This window comes from Apteryx rowi, unplaced genomic scaffold, assembly GCF_003343035.1.
Source record: "Apteryx rowi isolate R43461 unplaced genomic scaffold, aptRow1 scaffold_506, whole genome shotgun sequence".
NCBI classification, from domain to species: Eukaryota; Metazoa; Chordata; class Aves; order Apterygiformes; family Apterygidae; genus Apteryx; species Apteryx rowi.
Window position 1 is genome coordinate 287,756 of NW_020450768.1, and position 27,949 is coordinate 315,704.

General features: G+C 41.1%; 1 protein-coding gene across 5 annotated transcripts in view; it reads left to right on the forward strand.

Moving 5' to 3' along the window:
• Positions 1 to 27,949, forward strand: part of TSPAN9 (tetraspanin 9) — a 207,237-nt gene that overhangs the window by 26,287 nt on the left and 153,001 nt on the right. Inside the window, exon 5 of one of the 5 annotated variants that reach the window (XM_026079971.1) lies at positions 19,208 to 19,268. The exons of the other annotated variants lie outside the window; for them this stretch is intronic. The gene's annotated coding sequence lies outside the window, so the exon portion shown is untranslated. The remainder of the gene's footprint in view (positions 1 to 19,207; positions 19,269 to 27,949) is intronic. 5 annotated transcript variants of the gene reach the window in all.

A 27,949-nucleotide genomic window follows, 5' to 3' on the forward strand; every position in this document is an offset into this window, starting at 1 on the left:
AACACTAGATGGCAGTTGAAACACTTCAGTTCTATTGGGAAACTCAGTTTAGGAGAACAACTTTCATTCTTCATTGCAGGAAGAAGAGATTTGTTGACTGCCATTAAGATGATGTTTAGGTTAATTTAATTTCTTCTTTCAGTACTTTTAAAAACTAAACATCTAGCTTCCAACGTACCCTTCTATGTGTTTTTATAGCACTGTCTTGCAATCAGACTGCTAGAAGTCAGGGAAGGAAAATAGCTTCCTATTTTAGTAGCGATGAGGATATGTTGCTTGTACTTCCTATATGATTAGATGGATGATTTGAACTATCTTGTTTCAGAAACGAGACAGTACGCACTAAGATTAAATTCAAAGTCCATGTATACAATAAGCTAAGTCTATAGAGCAGCAGCACTGTAACTTGACTTTCTGTCAAAGACAGGGATGGGAATGTATTAAAGATCTATGCTGTCCATTTTGTTTATTTTGTAGCACTTCTGAATTATTTTGTAGTTTTTGTTTGAATGTAATTTTAAATTGAATTCCATAGTCTGTTTCCCTACTGTATGCTTTGTTTCAAAGTAATCTCTTTTTCCCAAGCTAAGCTTCAAAATGGAAGCTTGTGTACTTGCAGATGCATTATTTTACCCTCTCAGTAATTGGAGAACAATATCCAATAGGAAGCCTTTAAAAAGAAAAGTTCAAAACAGTTAAAACAGCTCACATAAAAATTGTCACAGCATTTTTTTATTGACTTAAACCTAAAACTGGAAATATTACATATTCTCTTAAGAAAGTGTGATGACATCCATAGTGAAACATGCTACACTTTGTAAGTTATTTCAGAGGGTATATTTTCAGTGGTTTGGTATTCATCTCTTCTTCTGGCTATAAGAACCTATTATATCTTGGCTAGTGAGTTGGATAGTCATGTATCTTTTGAGGGTTTTTTTCCTCTCTTCCTCTTTTGAATCCTTTAGACTTATTGAGAGTGCTGAACAATAAAGTTCAGCAGTCGAATGATCAAATGTTTATTTGCACTTGAACATTGAAAGGTATTTGCCACAATAACAAAATGATAACACTGAGACTTTAAGAAAGGAACTCCTTGTGAGTTAAGATTACCGCAAGAAATTAATCTGATTTTTCCTTGGATTGGTATCAGATATTTTGGGTTTCATCTCTACAAATTAGGTATTCTGAGAAGTAACTAAGGCCCCTTTTAGGAACATATCGCACCCTAGCAATTTTACAGTGACAGTCAAGACAGAATGTTTTCTCTTTCAAGCTAAGCTCCTGGAATCATGTTATTTTAAGAAACTTTTGATTTTTCTCTATTTTTACTGAAAGCTTTTCTTAGCTCTCAGAGGCAGAGAGAAGAATTAAAAAATGTAAGCTATAGACACAAGGAGCAAAACCAAATTCATTGTTTATTAAAAAAAAAAAAAAGACTGGTTGCAGATACTGGACTGTGGTTTGGTTTGTGATGTTGGGATTGATAAAGAACTGTGAACTGCAGTTCTCTGAGGTTTGAGAAGAGAATGGCCTGGACTGGAGCCAGCTGAGAATGGAGTGGCTTTATAGTGTTTTGTTTTTGTTTTTGGTGGCATCTTGAAAATGCTGCATTTATTTGTGCCTTCAAGAATTGTTTGGTTTCTCCCACCATTTCCTCTTTATGTTGCAGGGAGTATCTATCAGCACACTCATGGACCAAGGCTGACGTAGAATAACTAGTTCCTGTAAAACAAGGAGGGGAATCATAACATAAAGGGTTACTATGCACTTGAGAAGCTGTTGGTCACCATCCAGGCCTAATAAATTGAAAACTTCAGAAAGATGTGACTCAGATTAGCAAGGAAGTATGTTTCCTGTTGTAGAACTGGAAGATGCTTTTTATCAAGCTAAGGATGAAATAAAAATGAAGCTTTTCCCATAGGGATTGCGGAGGATAAGTGACGTGGAGAGGAGGAGGAATACAGTGAATGGACTATTCTCTCTGTTTTTTTCACATTGGATCCAAGATGTTGACTGAAGTGACACTCTTTACTGTTATTTCATATTGGTTAGGCCCAGTTAAAGAGCCAGGAGAGAGACTGTATAATTTGTATCTAGTACTATCCAGTATCATTCAGTTTGTTGCTCTGTTGTGCCTCTGTATACACACTATGCTGAGTACTCATGCGTTCAGCAGGGCAGAATCTGCGTCATCAGGCTGTGGAGAAGGTCCACTGGGACATGTGGTTGCAGGCAGCCTCTCTGTTTCCTGGCAGTCCTTCTTGGCATTAGGCCAGCGGAGAACCGTGGGGTAGGGGAAGTTGGGGGTGGTGGCAGCATGCTCTAATCAGAAGTAGGTATAATGGGAGGGATAGAAGGAGTTACTCTTTCTCCTTGTAAAACAGCCTGATACGCAGTTGTCTTCTCTGGTCCCTCAGCACTATGCTCTCCTATCTGTCTTGGGCTTCTTTGAGTCTCTCCACAGTCCTCCTAATAGATTCTGCTCAGCGATTGGCCATTACCAATAGGTGTTGTTGATGTAAGCTTCTTTGAACACTTTACCTGGTCTCGGCTCCCCTAATCCCTCTCTGCCTCCTTCTTGCATTTTAATGCACTAGGACTTAGACTTCTGTCCCTCCCATGCCAGTTCCAGTTGCCTGGAGGAGAGCTTGGGGGCTAAATGGATGACTTGTTCTTGCTTACCAGAATATCACATGTGGAACTTTCTGAAAGTTGTCAACTCTGTGTATTGCGTATCCCAAGAGAGCTTGAAATTAAAGTGCCCACTTTGATTTTTCAGGTGGTCTGATACCCTCAAGTCCTAGTGAACCAAACCACCTGTAAAGAAGTTGTTACACATGTTTCGTGCTCTCTAGACAAAAGTTAAAAATTATGGTGGATGGTTGTGTGCCCCAGCCTCATAGATAAGGACTTGTGTACTCCCTCACACCTTCACACATGTGCATCCTATAATGATTCCTTAGCAGTTTTGTACACAGCAGAAGTATCACCAGTGTTGCGGAGTAACCAGAATGCAATGTAGTTTCAGGTTCGAGCAGAAGCAGTTTATCACTGTAGCTCTATGGGAGAACTCAGAGCAGCAGAGTGGCAGCTTCTGTGGATGTGAACTCCCCCTAATGAGGCTGTTATAGAGTTAATAAACCTTTGGATTATATGACTTATGCTTCACAGGACTCCAGGTGTGTGGCTAAACAGAAAAAGCACATGAATCACTTCAGGAGAGGAGGCCCCAACAGAACAGATAATACAGTTTTTTTACAGACGGTACATTCCTTTAATAGCCAGGAAGACAGACTTCAGCAAGGTCATTGCAGATTTTTTTTTTCTTTTTTTTTTTGCTAGATAGGCCTGCAAAGGCCTATGAGGCGTTAACTATTTTGCTTCCACGGGCATTAACCAGTTTACTTTCACATTCCTTCCTTTGAGATTTGTAGTCTCACATCATCTTAAAGGTCTAGAGTACAATGGAAGGGTCAGAGATGCCCTGCTCACAACTCCTGGGAAGCCAGGACAGATCACTGCATAGGCAGTGCTGTCCCATCATCCATTCTTGCCTCTAGCCTTTATAATCATTGATAGTCATTAGTCAAAGTACTTCCTTTTTTTCATCCTTACCCTTTAATATATTCATGATCATTATCTGGGCCTCTGCTTGGGTTGTACCTTGGTCTAATTTTTACACATCAATTTGCCACAATGTAAGGTTAACAGAACTAATACATATACAATTACCAAGGTCAATAACATTTAATAAAATATACTTTAACACCATCTTAAGCAGTTTTCCTAACCATCCTCTTAGGTCTGGGAGCCAACTTCAGCAATCAAAAGGTTTTTGTTCAGCTACTTTATGTAAGACTATTACAGTTTCTTTAATTTTGTTGGCATCTCATATGATCTGACCACTTTGATCAATATAGGTACAACAGGTGGTATTAAGGCACACAGCTCCTTGAGAAGGTGTCGATATGTCTAGGGCCATTCTATTTTCAGCCACAATGTTTGCCAGCGAAGAAATTTCAGTTTGCATGTCTTGTATAGCACTTAGTGTTTTGTTTAGACCTTGTTGTAGTGTGGCTGAAATATTGATGATGGCTTTTTTAATTTGGTTATTCCAAGAGCAGGCAATACAGCATGTGCAAATTGATGAAATCAGCTTTTTTAGTACGCAAGAAGATTATTGCAACTCCTTTTTGTAATTTGATGGGCAAAGCTTCCTTGATTACGTACCTGTGAGTGGTATTTTTTTAATATATTAAATAATATTTGGGATAATATAATCTAGTGAGCATATTTCTACCCAAGATATGGGTGGAGTTTTCCTTGTGTTGTTTCCACGGATAAAATGTAATCCAGGAAATTTTAAAAATATTGTTTAAATAATTTACTTCTCCCAAGATGTTGGTTGATTTATGCCAAGTTTTACCTTTTTATATTCATCCTGGTTAGTAAAGGGTATAGAAAATTAAAAAATTCAGTGGTTAAACCCACATATAAGTTGGCCATAAATTCCTGCCATAATTCCTGTTCTTACTCTGGTGGCAGCACTATGTTCAGGATATTCATCTGATTCGACATCATTATGAGAGTTGTTCATTAACACAAATCCAGTGTTAGATACATACAATCATTAATATAAACAGTTACATTCCGTTTGGGGGATGCAAAGTTTGGTTCAGAAAATTCCCAGGTACATCGAGCCTCCGTATAGACAGCATCAATTCCCAGGGTCCATCATCTGCCCACCAACTGGAAGTTAGATTGAGAGTGAGGGTATATTGGCATTGAGAATTTGGAATATTACCAACAGGGTGCAACCTATTTTTTTTGAAGAGAGACACCAGGGAAATTTGATCTTCTGGTTCCCTGTTAATTTAAAATCTACTGGACCATTGGCTTATTTTGTGGATACTAATGTGCTGAATCATGGTATTTGTTGGCTAACATAAAGACAATTTTATTTATGAGCCATATTTCAGATGATTGTTTCAGGGGAAACAATCCTATCGGGTCCCGTACATTATTGGATAGGAATCCCATGTGTTAGGGCCCTAGAAGGAAGGGGCGTTCAAGAGAGCTGGTTAATATTCAAACATCACCTCCTCCAGGCTCAAGAGCGGTGCATCCCTATGAGTAGGAAGTCAAGCAAAGGAGGTAGGAGGCCTGCATGGMTGAGCAAGGAGCTCCTGGCAAAACTCAGCCAGAAGAAGGAAGTAGAGAGAATGTGGAAAGGGGGACAGGCCACTTGGGAAGACTATAGGCACGTTGTCAGCGTCTGCAGGGATGCGACGAGGAAGGCCAGGGCCCATTTGGAATTAAATCTGGCAAGGGATGTCAAGGACAAGAAGAAGGGCTTCTTCGCATACATCAGTAGCAAAAGGAAGACTAGGGAAAATGTGGGCCCGCTGCTGAATGGGGTGGGTGCCCTGGTGACAAAGGATGCAGAGAAGGCAGAGTTACTGAATGCCGCCTTTGCGTCAGTCTTTCCTGCTCAGGCCAGCCCTCAGGACTCACAGACGCTGGAGGCAAGAGAGAAAGTCTGGAGAAAGGAAGMCTTYCCSTTGGTTGAGGAGGATGGGGTTAGAGATCATTTARKSAAACYTGACRCCCACRAATCCATGGGCCCTGATGGGATGCACCCACGAGTGCTGAGGGAGCTGGCAGATGTTATTGCTAAGCCACTCTCCATCATCTTTGCAAGGTCCTGGAGAACAGGAGAGGTGCCTGAGGACCGGAGGAAAGCCAGCRYCACCCCACTCTTCGAAAAGGGCAAGAAGGAGCACCCAGGGAACTATAGGCCAGTCAGGCTCACCTCCATCCCTCGAAAGGTGATGGAGCAGCTCGTCCTGGGGGCCATCTCTAAGGCTGTGGCGGACCAGAAGGCGAGCAGGAGTGGTCAGCGTGCCTTCCCCRAGGGGAAATGATGCTTAACCGATCTGATAGCCTTCTATGCTGGAATGACTGCCTGGGTAGATGAGGCGAGAGCAGTGGATGTTGTCRACCTTGACTTCAGGAAGGCTTTCCACACTGTCTCCTGTRACATCYTCATAGGTAAGCTCAGGAAGYGTGGGTTAGATGAGTGGCYGGTGAGGTGGCTTGAGAACTGGCTGGCTGGCAGAGCTCAGAGGGTTGTGCTCCRCTGATGTGGAGAGTCTAGGTGGAGGCCTGTAGCTAGCGTCGCCGCGCCAGGGGTCAGTCCTGGGTCCAGTCTTGCTCAACTTCTTCATCAGCGACCTGGCTGAAGGGACAGAGTGCCTCCTCGGCAAGTTTGCTGATGATACAAACCGGGGAGGAGTGGCTGATGCAGCAGAGGGCCGTGCTGCTGGTCAGAGGGGGCTGGCGAGATGAGCAGGCAGGAACCTCCTGAAGTTCAACAAAGGCAATTGCAGGGTCCTGCAGCGAGGGAGGAATAAGGCCCTGCATCAGGACAGGCTGGGGGCTGAGCTGCTGGAAAGCAGCTCTGCAGAGAAGGACCTGGGAGTGCTGCTGGACACCAAGTTAAGCACGAGGCAGCAGTGTGCCCTTGTGGCCAAGAAGGCCAATGGTATCCTGGGGTGCATCAGGAAGAGTTGTCAGCAGGTGGAGGGAGGTGAGCCTCCCCCCCCCCCCTCGACTCAGCCCTGCTGAGGCCACATGTGGAGTAGTGTGTCCAGTTCTGGGCTCCCCAGTACGAGAGGGATGTGGCACTACTGGAGCAAGTCCAGCGAAGGGCTACAGAGATGATGAGGGCACTGGAGCAGCTCTCTCTTATGAGGAAAGACTGAGAGAGCTGGGCCTGTTTAGCCTGGAGAAGAGAAGGCTGGGAGGAGATCTTATCAATGTGTACAAGTATCTGAAGGGAGGGTGTCGAGAGGATGGGACCAGACTCTTTTCAGTGGTGCTGAGCGACAGGACACGAGGCAACGGGCACAAACTGAAACACAGACAGTTCCATCTGAACATGAGGAAATACTTTTTCACTGTGAGGGTGACAGAGCACTGGAAGAGGTTGCCCAGAGAGGTTGTGGAGTCTCCTTCTCTGGAGATATTCAAAACACRCCTGGAYGCGATCCTGTGCAATGTGCTCTAGGTGACCCTGCTTGAGCAGGGGTGTTGGACTAGATGATCTCCAGAGGTCCTTTCCAACCTCAGCAATTCTGTGATTCTGTGATTCTGTGATTCTGTGATGACAAATCCAGCAATTACTAATATTTAGAATTGCTGCTAAATTTTGGTGCACTTGTAATAAGGGATGTTTCTTGGGTCGATTATTATTGATGTGCCTATGGTTACCCACAAACTAGTCCAATACCATTTCATGATTAAAATTTAGGTTTCCTGCAAGAGACTAATACAATAAACAAGAGAGTAAATACTACAGAAATGGTAATGCCTTGGGGAATTTCTGAATTCCAATTGTTTTTCAGTTATTCCCACGGATTAGTAGTATTCATTCTTCATGGTCTATAATATAATGATTTTTACAAGTTAGCACAGGACTGGAATGTAAAACTAGATATAGAGTCCTGAAATGGTTATGATTCTTAAAATGAATAAGGTAGCAAGAAGTTCAGGTGGTAACTAAAGTCTGCTTGTGCGGCTGTAGATAGTACTTGTGTTGGTGTTTGTTCAAAGCTCATAGGGTTGTTCGGCTCTCCTGTGGCAGTGGTGTCATCTGCGTTGTGTCTGCAGGTGGCGCGACCTTTCTGCACTGGAAAGCATGAATCCAGCTGGGCAGGCCCTTGCACTGTACTGCAGTGTGGGTATTTAACAGCGCCTGATAAGGTCCTTTCCAGCACAGTCGAAGTGCATGTGTTTGCTGATATACCTTAATGTAGACCCAGTCTCCTGGTTTCAAGGAGTGACAGACTTCAGTTGCAGGTTCAGGTAAGGCTCCTTTCACCTATGTGTGGAAAGACCTTATTACATCTCATTAATGCCTGACAATATTTTAGAAGTGTGTCATCTGTCAATGGCAAGTTTGTCTGTGTAGGAGTTAAGGGTGCTGTGTGAGGCAGCTGCATAGGGCTGCCTGTTCAGATCTCATGAGGTGACAGCCCATGTTTTATATTCACTGTACTTCTTAGATGCATTAATGCAAAAGGCAATGCATCTGGCCATTTCAGGCCAGCCTCTGCACAAATCTTTGCCAATTTGGTTTTCAAATTAAAGTTTTTCCTTTCTACAGCCCCACTGGATTGGGGGTGATGAGCACAATGAAATGTTCTGTTTGTAGGGTTGCACAAATTTTCTGCATTACTTGTCTGGTAAAATGGGTCCCCCTCTTGCTATCTAATGTTAGGGGAATACTGAACCAAGGAATTAGTTCTCTTGGTAACTTTTTTTTTTTTGGCAACAGTTGTAGCACCTGCATTTCTACAAGGATAGGCCTCAAACTGTACTGAGAACATACCTAAAATGACAAGGACACATTCAAAATTACAGAAAAGTTTTTAGTAACTTTCATGTCACTTCTAAAAGCATTGCATAATTCAGTCATACCTTTTAATTAAAGTTCTGTTATGTACATATGTGTTATCAGGCATCTTATATACGCTGAGGGGATTTCAGTCATTTCTGGATATTGGGTGTGCACACAAACACAGCTGGATCCCACATGAATAATTAGAGGACCATTAGAAACCAAAGAATAAATTTCATATTCATATCTGGTTAAATTTTGATCTAAACAATGATCTAGTGATTGAAGGCTGGTATCTACTCCTATTTAGTTCATGCATATAAGTGATTCCTCCTTTGCTGGTATCCTTCCAAAGAGGCAGCCTGGGATGTTCCCCCTCGCTGGGCTGCCTGTCGCTGGTGCAGGGCTCTTGTCGCAGAAACAGTTCTGCTGTTTGTTTCTAAAATCACCTGGTTGTTTCCTTTATAACAAAACAATTTTTTCATTGGATTGATACATGATTACATATCATACACATATGTAGTGTTTTGATATCCCCATAACTAGGAACTTTCAGTTTTCTACCCATCTGAAGACCATCCATTTATACATAAGTGTTCTAAAATATATTCAAAACTATGCTATGTGAAGGTGCGGTCTTCCCAGTTCTGGTGTTGTAAAGCCACACTAAGAGTAGGTAATTTATCATGGTAGAATTTTTTATACTTAACTGATTCATTTTTGTTTTTCATAGTACTCAAGACATTATGTTTTTGCAGATACACATTTACATTTACATGTTTTCTGTGTTACAAAGACAGGCGTTGTGTCATAGGCTGGTGATCTGTTAATAACTATCACTATTCATAATAGAGGGTATGTCCATCCTCACCAAGGGAAACAGGGTTTCTCTTGTCTGGAGATGAAGACCCTTTAAATTGGATCAATTTTCTCCTTGTTACCTTAGTTTATTCTTATGTTTCTCTTTGAATTTCAGCCACAGCAACTGATCTAAAAAAAGAGATTATACTTTTCCTTTCATCCATTCATATACGATAATAAAACAAAATAAAAACAGCAAAGAACAAGATAAGCAACATACAATTAATAATATCCATAGGATTGTGACAGATTGCTTGTTCTTCTATGCTACCCCGGAAGATGAAAATAGCAAAGATCTTGTGCATCTTTGCTTTCACATTTTTAATCCAATTCATTAGCTAATATTCTTAAACAACTGTTCCCCAGTACCCCATCCATGTTTGTTATTTGTTGGTTCCATCTTTTCTCTATAACAGATGAGCTTTATATTTTAATTTAAATGAACACTCATTACATTAATGCATAAGTTTTACCATGATGTCTCTCTCTCTTTTTTTATTTTACCTTTTCTTCACTCTAAAAAAAAATGTTGGTGTTAGCACACCAAGTAGAATTATGTTACTGTGTAACTGTTGGCTTTCAAAGTGCGCTCTATTCCAAATCAATTGGAATATTTTATCATTAATTATCCCCTCCTTAAAACTTCACATATACATGCTTAATCCACTATTTTTTTTCAACTTTTAAAGTATTGACAGCACTTGGTTAGCATTCCTCTGTTTCAATCCTTTTTTCCATTGTTTGATACCCCTCCTAAATTTCTTTCAGGCATATACTCCCGTCGCTTTCTTGGGAACACAGCACTGAATTTAACAATACTAACGCTAAGTGTAAACTGCTTCTTTTATGTTGATGTCTTTTGGATTTGCTCTGCTCAAACCTTTCAATCTAGCTGCTTTACATCCGATAATAGACAGGTGTTCTTGTGCATGTGCCTCTTTTCTTTACTTTCAGACTTGTCTGGAAAGCATGTGAAGGGCTTCACCTGCAGGGTTCTCCCCTCCTACCATGCCTGGGACTCCTAGTATCTTTCTCGCACAGTGCTTTGTACCTATAGCTCTTTCTCAGTCCCACTGCTGCACATCATCACTAGCAGATATTGCCCAGGCTGCTTATAGATTGTTGCGGTTAGGAAGTATTACAACCTGGACTAGCTCCAGTGTTTTATCATTCTTTGAAACCTGCTTGTTTTCCGAACCGCCTCTGCTGGCTCTGCCTGTGGAGGGGTTGGTGTCCCTGCCTAGTCTTCTTGCAGCTGCCTAGGCACCCAGGGCAGCTGGAGTTGTGTGGCAGCAGCAGCAGTGCGTGCTAACACTGTCTCTGCCCTCACCACTGTCTCCATCCTCACTGCAGCACTGGCTGCTTCTGCTGGAAAATTCAACCTTTTCCTTTTTGTTTCTCTTGTAAAAGACCATTTAACACTATTCATTTCCTGCTTTTGCTGTGTCAGAATGGCTGTCCTAATTTGCATTGGCCACAGCCTGCCCCTGTCTCCCAGGCTGTCTGTGTTATATTGGCAATGTGGCACCTCCAGTATTACAGGGTGGAGGGCAAGGGAACTCTAAAACATCCTTCCTAGTTTCTTCCTCCATCTGAGGCGATTCTTTGGGGAGAAAAGGGTGTAAGGCAGCACTAGGGTTAGCAGGGATTTGGTATTTTCTAACTACCCCTTAAGATGCTTTACTTGATCTTTCAATTTTTCCTTAGAGTGTCTCAAACTTCTAGTGTGGGATTCTGTTCTGACCTGGGGGTACTTTAGGTCCTCTGGACCAAGGTGCCCCTTAAGTGCACTATTTTGTCTAAGTTGAAGGTACCTTCTACAAGAAACTGCCTAGAGGAATCATCCCTGGTCCAGAAATTCCATTTATGTAAATACCTGCAGGTTTTGGTTTTTTTTTTAATATGTACATATACATGTATATGTATGTTGTCCGGTTTGCATTTTCACTTGTTCAGGGAGATGAAGGGAAGTCAGAATGAACCTGGGCTGCCTGAGTATCAGCCCATGGTCTCCACTGCCAAGGTGGTTATCCACCCCCACAGTAAAACCAGAGACTTAAGGGAAAAAGACAAAACACACAACAGGTCCTCCTGGTCATCATGTCTAGCCCGAGCCCACTGTCTTGGTTAGGGTTGTTAGCAGCGGAGCCCAAGGAGGCTTCTGCTGGAGCTGGAGACAGGGGAGGGAAGAGGATAACTGGCAGTCAAGGACTAACCCACCACCGCATGCCCTCACATTCAAGTTACAACAGTCATTGCTGGGGTGGCTTGGGAGTCTCTCAGGGCAGCTGCATATGGTTCCAGAGTTGTCCTGCACCCAGTTCTTTGTTTCCACATTGATGCTATATTTATAACTGCAACCTGGACTTTCCTGACCTACCTCTCTATAATCTCACCAGAATTACCAAAATTGTAAATACCTTTTCTTCTTTTAGCCAGTATTTAGGTTCTGGACTGACCTGCATTAAAGGTTCAGATTCGACAGTCCAAGAATGCCACAGGAGCCTCTTAGACGATCCTTGGCTGAAGCCCCGGGGGGATTTCAGAAGGTGCCTCACCTCTCTGAGTGGCACCAGGGAGGGTTGACAGGGTGCAGTCTGCAGTTCTCCCAGGCTAAGCAGAATGTGTGAATCTGACACTGACATGAGAGTTGTAGTGGAGTAACCAGAATGCAATGTAAGTTCAGATCCAAGCAGAAGCTAATGAAGTTAATGCCTATGAGGCATTAACTATTTTACTTCCACAGGCATTAATCAGTTTACTCCTACAGCAGCCGAACTGATAGATAAAGTATGAAAATGGCTGATGTCTGCTTAATTCTTTCATATGGGGTTCCACCAAGTGCAGGGCTGCTTGGTATTTGAGCAGTGCCATGGTCTTAACTGTATTTTAGTCAGAGCTAGATTTCTATTAGGAGTAATTCTAAAAAAATACAGTAGTAGAGCACTTTTCTTGTTGGTCTGCATTACAAGAAGGAACCAATTAAAATGAGCAAAAGGTAGCTTTTTTTTTTTTTCCTCCTCCTAATTGCCAGCCTTATAAATTGAGGAATGAAAGCAGGCTTTATTTATAACCAATACAATAGAAGTTGCTGAGGGCCAGATTTTCTTCCAGTGATGCTTAATTGCTGGGTCGTGATTATGCCCTGAATTGTCACTATGCAATCTCGTTGTTTGTAGATGTGCAGATATGAAACCAATTGAACTTTAGTAAATTATTTTGGTGACTTATAGTCAAGGGTAAACTTCAGCTCCTTTTCTCTGAACTGCATTGCCTCCACAGGACAAAGAGGAAGGATTATTGGCTCTCCTCTTAGATTGTTGGCTATTTTGGTCATTACATTTAAGGATGAAATTGGCTGTATGTAGGGAATAGACCTGGAGGAACAACAATGCTGTTATGATGACATTGTAGGGCAAATTGTATTTGAATTTTACTGCTTTATCAGCCATCCCTCTTCTAGTGTGGCTTTTGTAAAAGAAATCATTTTCTAGGAGGCACACTTTACATCTTAATATTAAAAAATTTTGTATTTAAAGTTCCTAGTAGGCATCTGTTACTTTGCTCTTGCTCTGCTTTTCCATTTAGAATATGAGCAATAGGAAGACTTACCTATTAGTAGCTTGCTTCATTTTTCACCTGGTTATGCAATGTCCTGGCAACAGTTATGTTGTACTCTCAGAAGAAAAGTTCATATCAACCTTTTTATATTTTGATATTCCAGTACAGCTTCCTCTGATGGTGATATGTGTGAGAGTTTAAAGGAAGGAGTCCTTCAAGAAAATATAAACTTTTGAAGTTTTGGACATAGAAAATTGTGCTAGTGTCATTACTGTTTACCTCTCATACACCATGGGCTTTTATTTTGATCTTGTTTGAGCTCTGCTTGCAGCAGACCTCTGTCTCATGGGACGGAAAGCAGACTAGACTGGGGCAGTCAGAAGGAGTCAAACAGATCAGGGTGGTAAAAAGGCCCTATGGTAGGAGGCTATGAGCCTTGTTCTCTTCTACCTGGAATCTCTTCTCTATCACTGTAAGTAAACATTGGGCATCTCTCCATACTACACTTCAGTCTATCTGGGTGGGATGGGAATGGCTAAGCAAACAACCGTGTTTCCTCTGTTGCAATGTGGTGTGCTTGTGTGTGAGGAAGTAATAGGAGTCAAATATGCAGACTTTCCTCCATAATCCTGCCTTCTCTGGAAGATCAGGAGTTGAGAAAAGTCTCCCAGTGGAAGAGCTTTGCAGCAGCACTAGCTTGTATACCCTGTGTCTCTTTCTGCGTAATGTGGGTTGGACTGGTATTGGTAACAGCACCACTGCACTGGTTTGGCTGGTGATCAGAATAGCTTAAATTCCACTTATAAGTTAGTTAATTCTGTGAGGAACTAATGTAATGGTCTCTTTGTCCCTAAGGGTGTCAAACCCCTGAGAACAAACATGGAAAAACCTCCTCTGTCTTGCTCAGTTTCTTTTAGTTTTCTGATAAAGAAGCATCTGGTATGGCCTTTAGCTGTCTTTTCACAGACAATAAATCCTGATACATTGCCAAGTGACATAATATTATATTTCAATTTTATAGAGGCTTTTTAGGGGAGGAGGGAGCAATACAAAATAGGTTTATTTGTTGCATGGTAATGTCATTCTCTAAAAAAGAGACAAAATCTACAAGCATTTTATTTTTGGTCAGTTTTGGGTTGTGATTAGTTACTGTTTCCCATGACCAAGCCTGTCATCATAATTTGTATGCTGGGTCATATACAGTGATTGTAATCCATAGGAGGGGGGAAAAAAAAAAGACAAATATAAATGTGTTTGCAGGAAGTTTTTTCTTCTTTTTTTAGGGGGAGCTTGAGTCATACAATGCAGGAACTTTTCACAAACAAACTCAGTTATGGTTGCTTAGTGTATTTCCTGTTCCTAACAATGTGGGAAATCAGTAGTGAAGGCGATGCTACTATCTAAACCACTTAGATATTACCTTCTTCTCAGTGACACAAAATGCCATGGATCAACACTTCGGGAGTATGTCCCTTCCTAAAGTAATTCTACAGCTGCTCCCTTCTATACAAAACTGCACCTTACAATATGTGTATTTACTTGCTTAAAATCTGACCTGGATGTCATACTTGTAGGAAATACATTTGACTTTAAAAAATATGTGGGATTTTTTTTTTAACTGCAGGTGATGCAGAGAATGGGAAATAGTGGGAAATGTTTTGAATGAGAAGAAAATAGTTTAGTGGGTTTTTTTAATAGAGAAAATTGTTTTCAGTGATTTCAGAAAAGACTTTGAGTGTGGAAGCTTTTGAAGATATTTCTGAGGTAGATGATTGTATTTTGATAATATGCTTAAATTACATGTCTTTAAAGTAAACACTTGGAGGTAGCCCCTGTCTGTATTTTTTTTTTTTTAACTGGATGTGTAAACCCTATTTAAATTGAAAGGGGATGTCGTGTTCTTATGTACAAACCAAGAGAGGCGTTGACAGGTGTGGTTATGGAGATGAGTAGTGTGATTTATTTGCTAATATTTCCTTTAGGAATTTCATGGATTTGTGATGATCGTGTTGGTTCAAAATGGATTAGACCAGCCTTAACTGGAAGTAACTACAGCAAAATTTGGAGGTCTTTCCAAAATACACGCTCCAACTGAACCAGAAGTGATGGTTGTCAGAGAGGAATTACTAGGTGAATTTCTGTGCTCTGTGTTGCTTAGGAGGTCAGGTGAGATGGTCAGAATATCTGTATGGGAAAGGTTTTTGCTAAGTCTACAAGATTTAGGCTTTTTGAACATCAAGGTTATGTTTTTTTTGAAATGCAACTGAAGTCTGTAAGTGCATTTTTTATGATACAGGTCCTTTGCTTGACAAATGAAATGCAGATAAAAGGACTACTTATAGGTCAGCCACCCATAATCTCCAACCCATCCTTTCGCTAGAGCTTGGGAAAGGCTTGGGAGAGGTGAGAAAGAGCGGCCTCACGCGTTCAGATAAATTTAGACTGTGTTGAACTCTCTGTAGGCATGAACAAATCAAATCAAGAACCCATCTTTGAGAACCCCCATTGGCAGTTTCTTTTCAGTTGGTTCTCCAAGGCCACAGTTGTTAAATCAAGCGTTGTCACCAGGGGCTTAGTCTCTCGATTGTCTCTCAAGCAATTTGGATCTTTAATGGTTAAAATCAGAACCATGAATTTTAAAGCTTACCAGGGCAAATCCTTGGAACATGAGTCTGATGTGCTCCAGTGGTACCATGCCACCTAATAAATCCTTCATCATTCCTTGCCAGCTTCAGAGCCTGGATGGTATCACACCACGTAGGCCTCAGGAGTCTAATCTGGAGGTGACAAGTTCACGCACTGTTGTGGCAAGATGTGACTGGGAGATCAATGAGGAGCATTGCTATAATGAGATGCAGGAGCAAAATAATTCTGTTGGCTATAGCCTCTAACTGGCACCTGTTCCTGGCAAATTCCTAGTTTGGTTTTCCTTAAACACCCAATGTAACTTGATTCTAATAGCTCTCTTGCAGAATTGGTTGATCTGAAAATGACTCTGGAGCTAACAGTTTATAAGGAGTTCTAGCTAATGGTGTGGTAGGGATCTAATAAGGGCATAGTACACTTTTATGCTATATAAATTATAACTGGTCTGGGACTTAGCATTTCAGAAGCATTGGAAGAAACAACTTTTTTTTTATTTTAAACCAGGTTAACACCCTTACAGTGTTCCAGTAAAAACTACAGAAACTGAGTAGTGCTCAGATCTAGGCAGAGTCTCTTACAAGTTTTATATACTTGTTTTTTTCCTTTCTGTCTCTACATACAAATTATGAGCCTCTTGGCAAAGTTGCCATTAAAGAAGGGGGAGGGGGGGGAAAGAAATGAGAGAGGGGAAAAAAAAAAAGAAAAAAGAAAATGTCAGTTAATTTATACAACAGGTGCTGTTTTGTGGGGGTTTTCATTTTTTCCCCTTTTCTGTAAAATTGCTTTTAGAATAAAGATGTGGAACATACAAGGTTGCTGGGAATTTCCGCAAATCTATATAATCTGTGTAATATATGAAGTTATTAAAAAAACCAGAGTGTTTCCACACTTCTAAAAAATTTTCTGCTTTATTTCTTGTACCTAAAGGTAGGCTGAATGAATGATTGATTCAAGGTTCAGTAGATACTTGAAAGTTCAAACTTTCTCAGGGTCATGGCTGACTCAGCCTTAGCTAGAAAAACTTAAGAGGGTTTGTAAAATTGTAAGTCCAGTGCTGACTCTTCCTTCTCTCATTTAAATTGTTTAGTCATATTAATTTGGCTCCACAGCACTTCATAATTGGTGTCTTTCTGTAAACATCCTTATATCACAAGTATTCAAGTTGGCCCAAGCAACATTCTCATGGGCAATTTGCCAGCAACCCAAAGGCTTCACCATTCTAGAGAGTAGATTTTCTCATGTGAAACATGGCTTTGCTTTGAAGATGGAAAGGCTTTTTAGTATTAACTGTCAGTGCTACTTATTTTTCGAAGTATGAATCAGGCCTCCCTGATGTGATAGAACAGGTAAAATTAAAGAATTCTTTTTTTTTCTTGGTGGGATCAATGGGGATATTTTCTTTTGGTGTTTAAGCGCACAGAGAATACTTTAAAACAATGATTTCTGGAATCAGGAGAAGTGAAAACACACTTGAAAAAACATATCTAGACTTGTATCTTTGGAGAACTGCGTGAGTTGGGCCTTTAGGAGAAATTACGAGATTTTCAGTACAATCATTGACAGTATAGGAATTACTCAATTCCCAAACAGTTACTTTCAATCGATAGATTTATTGAAAGCAAAACTTCCATCTTAACAAAAAGGTGTGTTCTTGACAGCACAGTAATTTGGGCTTTTGATGGGGAAGAAACTCCTTATGTAACTTTTCAGTGGGATTTTTTTAATATGGGGTGCCTGGTTATCAAGAGTAAAGAGAACACAGAGAAACAGCTGTTTCTGTGTAAACACTTTTTTTCTACTTTCCAGTGATCTCTGACGTGTATGCAAACTGAACACGTAGCATGCCTTGTGTTGTTCCTGTTCTTTCCTCTCTCCCCTGCTTGCTGGGCATCTCTGTCTTTTGCCATTAGTTGCATAAGTATACCGAACTGCAGTACTGTGATTTATATGGCTTTAAACCCTCTATCGTCACAACGTTAGAAGGGGAGAGTACAGAATTCCTCTTGTGCTTCAAATCAAATACCTAGTTTATATAGCAATCTCTTATCCACCTAGGTAAACACTAAGAGCTTGAGAACAATAATAGTTAAACTTCAAAGTTACGTTGTAAAAGAAAACAGACTTGTGGAAGGTTTGACACTTTGTTTTGTATATTGTATGAGATGGAAAGCTGGGAAAAACAGGGAAAATTTCGTTAACTATGTGTGTTTATTACAGATTCAAACTGGATGTGTTCCTTGTTTTAAAGTGACTGCTACTAATATGTGCTTTTCAGGACTAATGATAATATAGGCATCTGCATGTGAAATGTTAAACCTGCAGCCATTCTGCTTTGTAGACTTCCCAAAGAATAAGAGAATGCCCACCCTTGCTACTTAAATTTGGTTAGCACCTTAACATTTTCTCCACTGGGCCGGCTGATTTATTCCTCTTGGGTTTCCTATCTGTTGATCTGTCAGGACCCTTTCTAATTGCTATAGTTTCAGCAGGGAGCAGCTCTGGGCTGGAGGTTGTGTCAGCTCACAATTAGCATAGCATAAGTGCTAAAGCTATACTTTCCCTTAGAATTTATTCCAAAGCTAAATGCGGAATTTCCTAGGAAGTGGCCTCTACTTTGCATCATAGTACAGTATGCAAGAAAAGGGTATTGTTGTGTGTCAGAAGGGCAGTAGTAGCTTGTCTAAGGAAGACAGGAAGTTTCTGAAAGCATGCAGGCTTTTCTCGCTCAGGTTTTTTCTCGCTCAGGTTTAACAAAAGAGGGAGGGAAGTGCTAAGCAGGTAAAAGCATCTCCCAGTCACAGAATACAAGCTTAGTTGCTTTAGAGAGCAAATACAAGCACCACGACCAGTCTCTGGGAAGAAGAGACCTCAGGACAAGTTAAGTTAGCCTGTTATAAAATTAATTCATAGTTTTACTCAATCTACCTGCCCAATAGCTTGAAACTGCTCAAATTGCTAAAAAGTCACCAGCAGTCTTTGATCAGGTATTTTGCACAGTCAGTCCTTCTAGAAAGTATGTAGTATTTACTTTCTGTAGTACATTTAGGTAACAGGGATTTCTTTAGTACACTTCTGTAGAAACTCATCACATTTCTCTGAGTTTTGTTCCTACTGAATCGTATAGAAATTCTCCCATAATTGGAATGTTTGCCCCAAACTTGCATATATTATATCAAACTTCCTAGTATTTACTTAGCTTGAGAGGATGGTTTGTCTTGTTAATGCTTTCTCTATTGTAAAGACCATTTACCAGTTTAATCTGATTGATAATTCAGAATGCAGTTATCATGCAGTTTATATGATTAATTCCTGTTTCAGGTTGCTCTTGAGACCCTTTTATCTTGCACATCCCCTAGAGAATACCTTTCTGGCAGGTATTAGAGAAACAAAGCTTTCCTGAATAGATGATCCAGAAGGGCAGCTTTGTTACAGCTGCCTGCAGTATTGCATGGAAAGATGCATGGACCTGCTAAAAACTAGATTGACATGGGAAGGTCAGAAATTAGGATGACTATTGGTTTTGTTTCAAATGGCAGGTGTCACCTTTCCTTTTTCATTCAAGAATCTGTGTAGCTGTAGGGAAAGAGAACAGGACCATAAAGGAAGTGCAGAGCAGAAGAAAGAGTTTCTCCTAAGTTAGCTTTTTTTTCTTTTTAAAGATATCAGACTGTCTTTTAAAAACTCAGTTATTTATCAAGTTTTGAATTTGGATAATTTCTTCTTCTTTCCATTCCCTAGGTACCTGTCAGACTCTAATTTGCTGCAATAATTCATGAAGAAGAATTTTTTGCAGAATATGGTAATGTGATAGTTACTGCCTTACTTCTCTGTTGAACTGCCTATACAGTATTAATAGCAATTACCTTAAATAATATAAAACAAATAGTAACTGAAGTTATCCCATGAAGAATCGAGTGCGTTTGAAGATGGACCAATGACCTGCAGCTGACAGATACTTTGTAGCACCTACACGTCTCTGGGGAAGGAATCTCTTGGGAAGTGTCTCAATTCTGTTAAGGGGTGACATGAAAAGGCCTTGTTTTTGCTGGAAGGGTTTCTTTTCTGCCCACTGGATCTGCTAATTGGCAGATAGCCTGCACAATGCTGTTTGCTTTGCCTGTGGTTTTATTTAGTGTGATTCTGCACTGACTGGGCACCAGCGATGTAGTCAGACACTTTCTTAATAACAATTTGCAAATTGTTAAATAAAGTTCTTTCCAATCACTGTCACATCTGGAGTGGGGAAAGGACGTAGTTGAGTGTTAGCAGTGTTTTCTGCGGATGGCAGAGATCATGATATTACAGATGTTACATGTCACTCACAGTACTTTATTTGGATTGTCTTCACAGTTTGGTTGCACACTTACTATTCTTCATCATTTGAAAATGAGTCAGACTACTGAAAATAATGAAATTAAAAAAAAATCCCCCAGTGTAAAGTATGTTTGCTTTCTTGAATGCTGGAAGTTCGTATTTTCAAACATTTTATTGTTTAGGACTAGAAAGACATATTTTGGTGAAAGCTTAGACTTTTAAGTAACAGCTTGATCCCATCAGCTAGCACTTTAAGAAAATTCCCAGATTCTGTAAGATTCATTATAAAGTTTAGGGACAGGGGAGCCTCTACCTATACAAGCAATGGCATGACCTTCTGTTAGCAGTAGCAAGAGTATGAAATGCAGTAAGTTTTAAAACAGAGCTTAAGTTCATGAGGGAGTGTATATAAGGGAGTAAACCATGAAAGTGGAGACCTGAATGTGGTGACCCAGGCTGCACTTTCTATCAGTCATTCTCCTGAAAGCACTGAACTGAACAGTTTGGCTTCATACTAAATGCAGTGTGCACTTCTATGTGCTTAGCCACAGTGGTCTGTTTCTTTGATGCAGATATATTTGGCAGCATTATTTTGACTAAAGGCATGGCAGGACAGAGTAAATAAAGTAACTCTAAAACAGATAAACAGCGGTGAAGGATGTGTGGCTGATAAAAGAAGCTGGAGGATTCTAATTATTGGAATGTAAAGAGCAGCCTGAGAGAAAATCCAAAAACAGAATTTCTCAGAAGATACGAGATTGGAAGGAAAGGAACTTTTCTGTGGTATCAGAACCTGAGGTTTTATTTTGTTCTAGTGTAAAACAGGGGGTTGTACAGACTGGAAAATACATAGTTTGGTGGGATGTCTGTAAGTTGCTTTGGTGTGACTGTGCCAGCCAAGTGAATTATGCTTGAGGAACTGGTGTAGAAGAAGCAAGAACTTTAAAATTCAGGAAAAGTAACTATTCAGTAGCCTGGAAGCCAAATCAGGAAGCTGAAGAGTTGAAAGAAATAAAATGTAATGCTGTAAATGCACTGAGGATGTGCAGTAGTAGCCATATGGGAGCTTAGTGTTCTAGCTTATTTATTATTCTGTAAAATTTTTTGCTTGTAGAAGTACATAAGTAAACTTCCTTTTTGAGCTGCAGTTTAAATCAGTTCTTTAAGTGGAAAGACATACAAATACATTTTTTTCCTGATGTAATGGCACTTAAGTATAAACTTCCAGGTGTATCTGTCAATTTAAGGATGGACTTGAGGAAGAGAGCATGGCTGTACTGGCAAAACTCAAGAGTAGACAAATGACACCAAGCCTTCATTGGCCTATGGGCAGCAGTACTTGCTAAAGTACCGTTTTGTGGGCAATGTTTACTCTGTCCATTTGGTCAATAGGGCTCTTCAGAGCTCTGGTCGTGGTTTTAGCTTCTTCATTTGCTGTGATTGCATTGTGAAAGGGTCTTGTCGCCAATGGCTGTGGCTTGCTTGCAGATGGTTGGTATGTGGTAGGGTGGGTCTGTTCTGCCCAGTGCTCTGGAGTGGAGATCCCTGAGGTAACAGTGATCGTAGCTGTTCAGACTATATGACGTGGTGTGGTTCTCTGCAGTCATAGCTGCTTGGTATGTGTAAACTACAGTCCACAGGGCATCTTGATCTTATTTTAAAATACACAGAGCTGCATGAGATACCCTCACACACTGAGTGTGAGACTGTCCTCATAAAAAACTGAATTAAAATGTTGACACCAAGTGGTCCAAGATACACTTGGTAAATGACTTGTATTGAACTGAAACCAGGACCAAATCTGGGCTCAGCAGAGGAATGATAACTTAAGGAGTAGCTTTGGAATGTATAAAAGTAAAGAAAGTCTGTACTGAAAATAAATGGTCTCCAGCAGTCAACACACTGGGATACTGTTGAGCTCCTGATTTAAACTATACTGTTCTTCTCTTGCTTATGTAAATACTGCCATCTGGCCAGAGGACTCCAATTTCTGTAATCACTGTGCAGCTGGTTCTCCACCATATACTGAAAATATACATCTCTGCTTTCATTAGCTCACAACTTTCAACTGTTTGTCTGCAAAAAAGATGCTGCTTCAGCTTCTTGCTCACTACAGGTAGAACAGAAAACTGCCGAAATATTCTTGATGAAGGCAATGAAAATGTGATAGTCAAACAGCTGAGAGGAGAAAATCACTTAACATTTTATTTTTCCCCATGTTTCCATTTCCCCTCTTTTCTCTTCTTTTCCCTCAGTCTTCTCTGTTATAGGTAAACGTGACAAATCGTAACGACCACTCTAACTGGGTTGCATTAATTCCAATTTAATAAAATAATTGAGCAAGTCACAAGTAAGCAAAACAGCACTGGGCGGCCGGGGAGTCTCTGCTCCACCAACGGCGCGCAAAATTCCCCCGCTCACAGTCTCCTTATATGCGGCTCTAGTTCCGGGTATACGTGGCACTTCCTGTAACTTCTGCGGTTGCGCCGACTGTTGCTAGGGAGTCTTCTTCAGCCCTCTGGTGGTCGTGGGGATGAAGGCTGGAGTCTTCCTCGGCGTTGTGAGTGATGACCTTCAGGTCGTGTGCACACATTTCACAATACAGTTGTGCAATACCGCCATATTAGGTAATCTAAACTAACATTGCAGTTTCGCTAGCTCAGTGAAATCATCTCAGGTGGGGGACATGTTCTCGTTACAGGATGTTGTAGTTTAGCCCATACTTAGCGCCTAGTTTCATCGTACAATCACTTCCCGAGTTGATGTAACAAATTAGCACGTATCACATTCTCTGTAGGCTAGCTGAGCTTTATGTCCCAGGCAGCTGAAGGACGAAAGGTTTGCTGCTGTGTAAGCCTGAAGATCCCGAAGTGGGGTATAAAGATGGGTGTTTTTTACCATGCCCCTTCTGGATGTGGGATCCCAGAGCATTGGTAGCGTGAAGTGACCTGGTGTAGCTACCTATGAAGTCCGGGTTGTAGCTGAGAGGAGAACCTGTAAGTCTGCAGGCAGTATGCCATAATTTCTTGCTTGAACTGTTAGACTGTATTTGAAAACCCCATTACACCAGATTTAAAGACTTCATTTGAAGGTGTATTTTCTAGATGATATCTTCTAGATGATTCACCAACGACTACTTGGCTTCCTGACTTTTTATAATCGTATGTTTTTAGGATAAAATATACACCAGACCCAGACTATGACTGCTTCTACCAAGAGCTTTGTCAATGCGTAAGTGCTAAACAGAAGCTCTTTGATTTGAAAGATGCTGCAGTAAGGAATTCTTGTTTAGAAGTTTTTTTGTCTTACTGAACATGCTGAACTGCATTTATTTTTCTGCTGTGGAGTATCATCAAATATTCCATAACTCAAAGTCACCAGAATCAGAGTGATACAGTGCATGCTGGGATGTGTATTATTTGTTGACTACATCTCCATAAGACTACAGAGTAATGCTCCATCTACATATGAGGTAGGAGGTCAGTGGGACCAAGGTGAAGTGTTGCAGTAGTCCTCTTGTTTCATCCAATTTCCAGAAATGACAAAGGCAGTATGCAATCTGATAGGTTTTATGTGCAGTGGTCCTACCCACCACAGGCCTGGCAGATTGCCAGCCAGGACCTTAGTAGGGCAGAGTTTCAGAGAGTGCTTGTGGTGGTCATGAATGTCAAATTACTGATGCCTCTCTGAAATGACATGTAGTAACAGCTGTGCATTCCTATCCCACTGTAGAAAAGGGCTTAAATTTATATGCAAGAGCATGCTTCTGATTGCCTTCCAAATGGTGGTCAACTCTGACTCTCACTTGGGTGTTTAGAAAGCACCTATGGCATCAGAAAACTCGGGACCTGAGAGTGGGGGAAGATGGAGAGCAGTTAGCAGTCTTCAGAGAGTTTGAGCTGATGAGTGCATTGACTCTATATGGCAGCTATGACCCAGTGGAAAGGGATATGATCAGGGAGAGCCAGGGGAACTGGGAATTCTGTTCCTGGTTCTTTGACCCATTTTATGATGATGGTGCAATAGTTTTACCACTCTCTGCCTCAAAATTCCTATCTGCTAGATGGGATACTGCTTGTAAAAAGTATTGACTTGACAAAATGAAATTGGTTTTCATGCAGCTGATTACTAGGGATGGTATGTTTCTATCACAACTTTGTGTAGCCAGTATGCAGAAAATGGATGACCACTTGAGACAAAGGAGTAAAAGTTAGTAGCTTGAATTTTTTTCTGCTTTTGCTTCATATAATACATCATCACCACTAATTGTTTAACGGCTTTTAAACAGGCTTTTGTTCATACAAATAAGATGCTCACTTTGCAGTGAGAAAAACAAAAATTTCTCCCCCCAAATCAAGCAAGCACTGAACAAAACTGTATTGTGTGAGCCAATGGCTCATTTGGAGCCTTATTTCGTGATCTCTAGACTGGAAAAAAAATCAAACTGAGCATCTTCATGTCTCACTGAACTTATTCTTCAGTGAGTTAAGATCAGCTCTGTTTCCCACCAGCTCATTGTTTGGTCAGGAGTGTGCAACTGTCCAAGATGTGGAGCAACACAAAGGGATGTTGTGTCTGTTCATGTAGCATAAAAACATGTACAGGACAGGAGAACATAATCTGAAAATGTAATTTAAAAAAAAAAAGGAGTGTTGATGAAAAATGTGCATGTGCTACTGTAATTCTGGTCTTTTCAAAACAAAGAACAAACATGGCTGCTGGAGTGGTTTATTTACATTGCTCTCCAGGAGTACCTGTTTTCCTTAGTCTGTAAGCATGCATAAGAAAAATCATTTTAATTGAAAGTAAATTTAAAAACACAAAATAATTACCAATAATGTGTTTAAAGATGGCCTCCTGTAAGCTTTCCTTCCTTGCTCTTTCTCTGCATAGTCTAAAGCTCATAGAGTAAATTTGGTGTGCAAATAAGGGAGGGAGGAAAAAAAAAAACTTTTTGGGGGAGAGGGCTATTGTACTGTGGGAAGTCCTTTAAAGAGCTTGGTTTCTTTTTATATATTTTCTTCACTTATGTTGTTCATCCCTCTGCACTAGAAATGCAGATAACTGCTACCTTGTTCCTCAGAATGCTTGAAGAATTAGATTGTGCTCAGGGTGACACAGTCTGGAGCGATAATTAGCTTGGGTTGTTGAACCAAGCTTAATGAAGAGGCCTCAAAGCAGTGGCCTTACTCATCTTCTGATGCATTCTGATGGACCAGACAGTTCCCGTGTGTAACTGTACTCCAGCCTCTGCCATGCCATTTTTCTAAGGACTGGTATGCCTGAGTGAGCTATTATAAAATCAAGGCAGCAAACAATGGAGGGGATATTTCTGAGGTTTAAAACATGATTTGTGTTTGCATCTTTTTAACCAAATACCTGACAAGCACCTGGGAGAAAAACTGTGCATGTGAAACATTTAGCATGTGGATCTTTTAAGGGCTACGAAAGCTACTCTAATTGTTCTTTGAGGTAATGCTAATAAAACAAGAGAAGTGATATGGTATTGCTGAGGCTTCTAATGCAAGGAACCTGAACTATATGCAGTGTAGGAAGTATACATGTTCATATATCCAGGTTAAAACAAAATAGGAAGAAAAATCAGATTACATTGGCAGTGTGGATGGCAGCCCCAGTGTGAATGGGGGGTGAAAAATAACCTGCATATACCTTTTCCAGTGCTGGGCCGTGTGACAAGGGCAGACCCCGGCACTATGATGGGAGCAAGTCGGATGTTGGTAGGAAGTGAGGGAACCAGAGCTGAGAAATAAGGGGGAGGGGGAACATTAAGACTTTGTCCCCTCTTTCTACCACTTCTATTTTCTTGTAAAGCTATGTTTTGTATTTGTTTTATTTGCCTTTAAAATTCACTCATTCAAGTTTTCCTTCCCCTCCCTCTCAAAAGAAAAAGAGTGGTGTCTAGAAACTCTCTTCCCTGGCCACGACTTCCAAGCCCAGCTTGCTGTTTGATAGTGATGACAGACTGACACACATACCCTCACTCACTCCAGTTGCTGGCACCACAGAAACATGGGCCCTGTGACCTGTGGTCTCCACTCAGTTTAATAAGAAGGCGGGACAGACTGCACTGCTCAGGCCCAGCAACCTGTTTAAATGCGACTGGCCCCTTTTATGCCATTATGCCTCTATTTTCCCACATTTGTTCCTCCCCAGACCACCTCGATCCTTCCCTTTTCCCACCTTTGGTTCCTCCTCTAAGCCACCCATAATAAGCCTGATGCAATCCCGAAATGCTCTTGCCCTGCATCCCATAATGTATCCCACGGCCCTAGGCAGTAACCCCGTGGGTGTCTCGGATGACCAGGAGAGCTGCTCCTGTTGACTGATCTGGTGGGTTTCACCCATGGACCCTGGGGCTGATGGCCCTCCTGGGACAGCCCCGGGAGGGGCCGGGGCAGGGCCCGTGTCTCTGAGGGGGTTGTTTGGGTTCTCTCCGTGCTCCTTTGTGTTTGTGGTGATGAGCCTTTTCTGGGCTGATGGCTCTTCTGTGATGGGCCTGGGAGTAGTTCCCACCTGCCGTTGTTCCTCTGTGCTCCTTTGTGTGTGAGGAGATGAGCTATTTATCACATAACCTAACAGTCACCACCTGCAAGAAGGTGAGTTAGCAGGCCCCAGCCTTTGACCCAACTCCATGCAGAGCAGATGGAGTTTTAAAAGTTTTTATTATTTTTTTCTCATTTCTGTTTTTGTATGACTTCTATTACATTTTTTTAAAGTACTGGGTAGCTGCAAAACAGCTTTGTGCGGGACCTAACAGTGATTGATGCTTGGCTGTATTACTGATCATCTTTGCATTTATTTGTCTGTAAAGGGCTTTTCTCTACTACCCATCATCAGTGTGTTTAAGTGCTTATATAGAGAAGATTCATGGTGTGATGAATGATGGCCTGACACGGTTGATGAGAACAATTTTAGGTTATTCTATTTATGCACTATTACTTTCCTGGCTGCAACTGGTAAAATGTAAGAGAGAGGAAAAGGGTGTGGGAACTCCAAAGATATCTCTCTGTTGTCCCAAATAACATCTCCTTACGTTGTTTTGATTCAGGGGTTAGGTTGGCTCCAGTCTCTGCTCTCCCTCCTGCTGTGTCTCTCTCTCCCCCTCTCCCCCTCTCTCTTTCCCCCCCCTCCCAGTGTGCTGCAGCTGTTGGAACTTCATCGTTTTCTCCAAATACCACATTTCCCATTAGCACCACAGTCCTTTCTGTGCTAAGGGGAATGTCGTTTGTGTGCCTTGCATGTGTATTATTGCTAGGCGATCTGCAGCCAAAGGACCACATCCCTTTGAATGCTGAAAGGCTCGATTTCTTGGTAAGAGGCACACACAGGTCCCAGAAATGTGAATGCTGAGATTTGCATGCTTGCTGGCAGCAAGTGGTTATGGTTTTATTGTCCCATGTTCTTTTTTTCAAATGCCACTGTACTATAGTGAGCCTTATTGATATCTGATTTAACCTTGGATACGGGTTATTTATTACTTTTGGCAGTTTTGGTGCCATGTCACTCACTGACTGTCACAGTTGCATCAGATACTAGATGCCCGATCCTAAAAAAAAAAAAAAAAAAAAAGTAGGTATGAAACCACTGCCCATTTTAATATTCTTAATCTTCTGTCTGTACATATGTATTTTTTCAGTAGATTTTTAGGTTTCTGTAAATGTGTGTGTTTGAATCAATTGCTTTTGTGAAGTTCTTCCTTTCCACTATCTTAATTTCTGCCTTGTCCCTGTGGCACTCATCTTGGCTTCCTTCTACTCAGGCAGTGCTATTGCCCTTTCCTTACAGTCTCCTCTGCTATTCCAATCCTGGGCTCCTTCCACTACCTTGGCAGTGCATCTTAATTTTGACCCCAGGATGAGCTTGGAGTTCTAACATGTTTGTACCTTGGTCCTGTACTGCTGTCTTGTTTGTCATATCTACACAATTCATATTGAATTATTTGTGTGTAGAAGAGACCCTGAGTGAGCCGTTAGGTTTTGCCTCATGTGTGGTACCAATTGCATTGAATTAGTTATCTCTAAACTTGATATACAAGTACGTTAGTATTACTTTTAATAATCTGCAGGAAAGTATATTCTACAGTTATGCTGTAGCTGTCTAGTTCAACCCCCTGCTCAAAGCAGGGTCAGCTAGAGTAGGTTGCTC